Genomic DNA, 7,476 nt, shown 5'->3' on the forward strand with positions numbered 1-7,476 from the left:
TTCCAGCAAGGCTCCGTCCTGGAAGCATCCTAGGATGAGCCTGAGAACATTGGTGGTTAATTGTGTTCCCATAGCTTACAACAGGGCCAGTGCGGGGGGAAGCTGGGTGGCAATGCTTTCCTCCGTTGCCCCACAGATTCACCATGCTGCCTGGCAAATTCCCCCACTGTCTCCCACGTTAGGGACCTCAATGTGATTGGGTCCTTAAATAAAAGCAGCCCTCAAATATCAGTGGAGTTATGGAGTCTTACAGAATAGTTTTAATCTTTCAATTATTCCTATAATTCTATACTTGTATCTTTGTTTCACACTTCTTGCTACATCTACCTGTTAGTTGTTGGGATCTTGCTAGTTATCAGCACTCTGGCTTCTCCTTCATAGTCTGATTGAAGTCTTGGATAAAACATATATTACTGAAAAACTATCCTAATCTATAGTCTAATCCAAGTTCCTTAAACTAATTTCCCGCTTCAGATCCATTATTTGCCACTATCTATTGAGCTCTTATAGGATTATGAAGATTGTGCAGATCAGATGACAATATGACAGAAGCTGAGTTCCAAAAATGCTGTTTGAGCATATATTGGTCCTTCCCCCAAGTGCTTTCTTGCATTCATTGTTGCTATTTTCAAAAGGAATTGTCTATTGCTGTTATTGATCTTTAAAAGGTAGGCTTCAGTTCACTTCTTTAGTCCTTGGGTTGCCAGGTTTCGGGGCCCCAGCTGAAGTCTCCAAGAAATGCAATCAGATAAATCTCAGGGCAAGAAGCACTGGAAGAGAAAGTATGGGCTTTTAAAAAAATGGGTGATGTTTTGGCCTTTATCTGCTATCAGTTCTAGTTGATGTCAGAGCAACTTGGCTCAGTGAATTTTGTTTAATGTCTCTTGCATTTTTGAACATCAACACATCAAAAGCCAAGAATGAAGAATGGGGATTGGGAGAGATAAAACATAGAAGCCAGAATGCTCTATGACAGATGTGAATTAATTACTTAAAGTTACTCATTTCTCACTGTTGCATATTCACAATCTTTCAATTTAGAGGTTGTGAAAATCTCCCAATCTCCACAAATCAAGAAGCAGATACTGCAATTGATGGGGCTCGATTCCCCTATCAACCAGGAAGCAGTAATTTGGCATTCCCACTCACCCCATGAAAATGATTTCCAGTATGTAGAGGAATTGCCATGGGAACTCTGATTCTACCTGATGCACCAGAAATCGTGCACAGGTCAGGATGAGAATGTCAGTTAGCTGCTGGGGAACAGACCCCTATTGCTTGCAGTGGCTGCTTCCTGGCAAGTGGGGATTTGGGGGATCAGGCCAGGTATAGCCCCATAACAATGGAACTTACACATATATAAATCTTATACAGTATTTGGTCCACAGTTATGAACACACATTTTAAATTAACATTTTAATTTTAAATTTTGGAAATATTTCATTACATGGTGGTCCTGAATCCTTAATTGTTAAAGATTTGCTTCAACTGTAGTCACTCATTCCAATACCTACTTACAACACAAACATGGTTGTAAAGTACCTCATTTATGCATTTATAGTCCTTTAGAACAGGAAATGTGAATGCTGAATCCAATAGCTAATGTCATATCTTGACCTATCACTATTTGGTCTGAAGGTACAGGATGATTATTTACTTCCATTTTTACTAGCTGTGATTCTCCAATCTTCTAAGGTTGATGACATCATAACCCTGTCCCATACATGTTGCTTAGCAACAACTGCATTGTGCTTTACTTCTTGTGTTCGATACATTTTCTTTTACTTCCATATCAGAAGTGCAGCGAAATATTCATTGTTCTTCTGATCACATCATAGTTTGAAGGCAACTCAATATATACGTGTGTTAGAATGATGGGAATGTGAACACAGAAGCTATTCGTATTTTCTTTCTTAAGCTTCATAATATTATGAAAGATCACTGCTTAAACGGTTTGTACTTAAATGCTTTAACCAATAATTCCTACATGTTCTAGTGGTGATGTGTTTTATCTTCTAATTTGACCACCACCTGCATAAAACACCCATACTTTTCTGATGGGACAAACATATCATGACTAAGTTACATCATTCCTAAAGGAAAAAAAGCTGGCAACCTCCCTCCTCTCCTTCAAAAAAAAAAAAAACCTAACTGAAGACCTATTCTGCTCACTAACATACAGAGAGGAGGAACATTATACAATGAGTGACCACTACCAAGCCCTGGCTGAGAACTATTTTGTATCTGGGCTCTGCTAGTCTGTCAGACCATTTTACCACCATAGGCCACTTTGTGAACTCCAGTGGGCATCTGTAAATTAATGTGGTTGTTTGTTCAGATTTTATGACATTATATAATTTTTATCTGACTATGTTGGTTTAATTCACTGGTGCTAGGTTTTAATTGCTGTTTTCATATGTGGGATTTTTCTGGGATTTTGTGTCAATATTTGTCTGTTTTTGTGAAGGCATTGAATGTTTGCCATTGTATGTTGAAATCCCCCCTGAGTCCCTTCGGAGAGATAGGATGGAATAGAAATAAGTTTTATTATTATTATATTATTATCCTACAATGAAAAGGTCCCATGTAGATGTATGTTTGACTTGATCTTAAGACACAGAGTGCTTTGCCTATTTTATATTGCTTTCAACATTTTCTTTCTTAATACAACATGCCTTTATACATGTGATAATTGCTAATATTCTACATTTCTACTTAGTTACATATGACAAACTAATGAGAATAGAAATAATGTTAGAAAAATATACAAAAAGTGATTAAAATATGTTTTGCGTATTCAGAAACCTTGTTGAGAATACTGATGGGAATCTCCACAGGTTGGCACATATTCTGCACAAAATTCATATGTGATTGTTTTGCAAAAGAAAACCCAGCACCTGCTGTGGAGTGCAGTGTTTCTGCAAAGAAAATAATGTTTATGGCTAGAAATATTATTTAAACCATGTGGGATGTTGTTCTCTATACGGAAAAATCCTTTTCAGATCAAGACGTGCATATTTTGTGCAGAATAAGTCCAAAATTATGAATGGGCTTTGAAAATTGTGTCTTCCTTGCACTGGAAGAAAATTGCTTTAAAAAACAGTACTTCCTTTGAAAACATCATTAGGGATTGATCACACCCCTAGTAACCAAATACAGTAGAGTCTCACTTATCCAACATTTGCTTAACCAACTCTCTGTATTATCCAAAGCAGTCTGCCTTTTAGTAGTCAATGTTTCTGTAGTCAATCTTTTCAATACATTGTGATGTTTTGGTGCTAAATTCGTAAATACAGTAATTACTACATAACATTGCTGTGTATTGGACTCCTTTTTCTATCAAATTTATTGTAAAACATGATGTTTTGGTGCTTAATTTGTAAAATCATAATGTAATTTGATGTTTAATAGGCTTTTCCTTAATCCCTCCTTATTTTCAAACATATTTGCTTATCCAATGTTCTGCCAGCCCGTTTATGTTGGATAAGTGAGACTCTACTGTAACATCTCCTTATCCAACTCACTCCCTAAGACTATTTAACAGGGAACAGACATGTTGGCAAAAGAAATTTGCTTATCTGAGAATTGAGGCACAAGGCAGAGGATTTTTCCAGCTCCCTCCACCAGCAAGTGAGGTTGGAAAAAGGAATTGTTACCTGCCCTGCTTCTGATTTCATTTACAGGTGGAAGGGGCTGGAAACATTTTCCTCTTTGTGCCTGCTCAGCAGCTGATGAGACCTTCTGCATCTAATGTGGTTGCTGGCTGTTAAGCTGGGCTTAAAGTGGCATTTATGTAAAGGTAAAGGTAAAAGTTTCCCCTGACGTTAAGTCCAGTCATGTCTGACTCTGGGGGTTGGTGCTCATCTCCATTTCTAAGCCAAGGAGCCGGCGTTGTCCGTAGACACCTCCAAGGTCATATGGCCGGCATGACTGCATGGAGCGCCGTTACCTTCCCACCGGAGTGGTACCTATTGATCTACTCACATTGGCATGTTTTCAAACTGCTAGGTTGGCAGAAGCTGGAGCAACAGCGGGCATTTATGTAGTCTGACTGAATAAGGAGGCATTATGGACCCATAGTTCTAGGCTACTAATCCATAACTACAATATAGAATTCCAGCCACAATATTCATCTCATAGGTAGCATTGTAAGAATTCTTGCCTATACAACATTCTTTACATGATAATGTTTGAAAAGTTTCAACTATCTATTACCTTATTGTGAATCCAATAAAAGCATCTCCATTCAAATCTATTGAACTTACATAAGTATTGACTAACTGGACCTACCAATTAGATTTAGGCAAGTAATATTGGTTTATAAACAATAGGAGGATTTAACTATGCAATTATAGGACCATGGAAACAAAAAAATATGTACAAAATTCAAAATCTAATGTCAGGATCTGACATTTGAATTTTGCAACTGAAATTTTACATTTCCTGATCTGATTTATTCTATGAATGAATAATGTCAAAATAAAAATGTACTAAATATCACTGAAATGTATCTCTCAGACATTGTCAAAAACTGGCTGTTAGTACATCAGCTGTCAAGTCCTGTCAAATGTTGACTGCTGTATGTTAGAGACTGTAAAAAGACTCAATGCCAGCTGCCACACACTGCAAAGTCTTCAGATTCATCAAATCCAGAGACAGAATACCAAATTTCCTCCAAATGTTCAGGAAAGCTTTGCACTGCCTAATGTTGTTTGTCACCAAAATGTGCAGATGATAAGTGGGGAGAGGGATTTGTTTCATCTTTGTATGATATTCTCAAACCAATTCAGCATCACCCTAGGCTCTTTGAAAACAGAGGGCATAATACATTTCAAAAACTATCTATTCCTCATAATTTTGAGGAAAGGAAAATGTTACTCAGATGCTTATTGTGAAGCAAGTTCAAGGCACTGATAGACATAACAATGTGGTTTCATTGCAAACTCAGCACTGTTGCAGCTAGAGAGGACAAAGCATTTCAGCCCACAGAAATGTGAGGTTTACAAAAATGTGAGGTTTACCCATTTCCACATTAAAATAATGATATACAGAGATTTGTATGTGGGCAGAATAATACCAAAGTGCATGTTGCTGCAAAGATGTGACCATTTTACACTGCCTTAAAATAAATTTAGAAGCCTAACCTGGATCATGGAGTCTTTCACCTCCCCTATGATAATTCCACAAAAGATGAGTGAGGGGAATCACATCTGCACTACTTAGAAAGCAATCCACTCAATGGAAAACAGATATATGAAGGCCCCAGAAAACATACTTCAAGCTTATATGGAAGTCATGCTCCCATATAAAGCAGAGTGGAACTCTTGCAAGTCACAGCATTTATGACCATTGGCTTTGCTGGCTAGGGCTACTGGGACTTGCAACACAACTACATGAGGAGGGTAGTAGAAATGCCACCTGTTTGTATACATTTATCTGATTTTTTTTTATTCTAAGACACCATCGATTAGAAGACACTAATTTCAGTACTACCAACAACAACAAAAATACATAAGATACACCTGCAATTCTAAGATGCATCCCATTTTTAGAAATGTTTATATGGGGAGAAAGTGCATCTTAAAATCTAAGAAATGCAGTAACTGGGAATCCTTCCCTATTTCTGTTTCAAAGGCATCTGTGGGAGTATGGCATCTATACCATATATCAAACTGCTGTGATTGTAATGATCACATGTAATGTGCAGCTGCCTAAAAGTTTCATAGACTTGTAAATTTGGAAGGGCCTTTGGAACTCATTTAGTCCTAGAGCCTGCACAAAATGGGATCAACAGTTAATTTACAGCAATGTCACAATTAGTCATCACACTTTGCTTCAACATCTTCAGTGAATACTAGTTTATCATCTCCAAAGGAATTGATGGCTTGTTGCCCCCATATTATCAAGAAAGAGGAAATCTACTCCAAGTTTTAGTCCTAACTTTAAAGGAGCTATCCAGGTAAGGAATCCTACTCTCCAGATAGATTCAGCATTTTCGAGCGCTCCTTTAATATCAAACTAAAACCCAGAACACATTTAGCATCTTAATGACATAAGAACCATTTGCTTCTGTCTATTCAATCTAGCTAAAACTTTTATTCACAAATATGTCTTTACTGCATATTTTGCACATTCTGATCTGGCAGCGACAATCCTAGTTAATCCTCTGTCAGCCACTTTGTCAGTTGCTTTTAAGACATCCCAGTTTTTATCTGCATCTGATACTTCCCACCTTTGTCCTCACCTCATTTGCATTGCGTTCAAATAGGAAAAGTATTTTCTACTTTATTAATTCAGTGGAAAGGGGGAGGATAAAAATCTTGTCCTCTCTACACTCAGGCAAATTTCTGTAGCATCTCCTAGACTGTATGACCTTCCTCATTCATATTGTTTGGGCAAATATGTCCCAGTTTCTATCTGTGAAATGTTAGAGACTATGTCTCTTGAATGTTGAACTGATGATACTGCAAACAAAAAAGACATTTAGGGCCCGTCTACATATGGCTATATACATGGAAGTAACTGGGATAAATTGGAAAGGGGGAGGGGCTAGCTAAATAACATTTAGACAAAATGCAGGCAGAATCGGGTTAATAGCTGATAACCACATGTTAAAAAGGTGTGCTTAAAACCCAATTTTACCCAAAAATGTCCACCTTCTCATGATTGCAGTCATGCAAAACACGTGCTTTTCTACCCTTCCCCGTGTGGACTCCTCCAGTGCACGTGCACTTTTTTAAAGCCTGAAACAGTCAATTAGCTGATCAGGCTGTCAAAACATTGAGTCACAGGCACATAGGTGGCTCAAGAGAAGCACAAGCGGAAAGTAATTAGAACTCTCACATATGCACATATGAGTTTCATCACATCTCAGAGAGAATTTTAAAAAAAAACTTCTGCTAGATGTCCTCTATCCACCCTCCATCTTGATCCACTTCAAAGGAAAATGTGAAGATGTCGGGAGAGCATTTCCCAGGACTGACAGGTCTGTGTGTGGACCCGCTGACTGATTCCGGGAGTTTTTGCCCCAGTTTTAACACTCACATTTTGGCATTGTCTGGAAGTGCCTTTGGTTATATTGCCTTTTTTAAAAAAAATCCTGACCTCGGCAGGTATTCATGAAATTTATTTTCAAATTATTCAGTGCTCATTTTTAATGTTTTTGATGTAAACCAAAAGTGGGCAACTGTGAAAGATTAGATGGCCAATTTTCTGCCCATAGGATCATGTGAGGACCAGAAACATTGCCAAAAATCGTAAACAAAGAACTAGACATGAGTGTAGGTCTACTCCTTTTGATACTGCAAAGGGGGTCTGAAATTCATTTGAAAGACAGTTTCGGATATGCACACTTTTTTTGCCAGAAGCAAGGAAGTCTAGAGAATTTGAAAGCCAGAAAAACTGCCTTGATGCTCACAAATATTAAATCTAGATCTATTTATATTTAGGACACAGCTGCTGAAATCACTGATATTT

The 7,476-nt window shown here is 37.8% G+C and overlaps 1 long non-coding RNA gene across 1 annotated transcript; it reads right to left on the bottom strand.

Annotated features, from left to right (window-relative positions):
• Positions 1 to 240: 240 nt before the first annotated feature.
• LOC134298085 (uncharacterized) lies at positions 241 to 1,768 on the bottom strand. The gene is made up of 2 exons (XR_010005059.1): positions 1,543 to 1,768; positions 241 to 770 (listed from the first exon to the last, which is right to left on the bottom strand). It is a non-coding gene; the product is annotated as an uncharacterized LOC134298085 (long non-coding RNA).
• Positions 1,769 to 7,476: the final 5,708 nt, after the last annotated feature.

Source organism: Anolis carolinensis, chromosome 3 (assembly GCF_035594765.1).
Source record: "Anolis carolinensis isolate JA03-04 chromosome 3, rAnoCar3.1.pri, whole genome shotgun sequence".
NCBI lineage: Eukaryota > Metazoa > Chordata > Lepidosauria > Squamata > Dactyloidae > Anolis > Anolis carolinensis.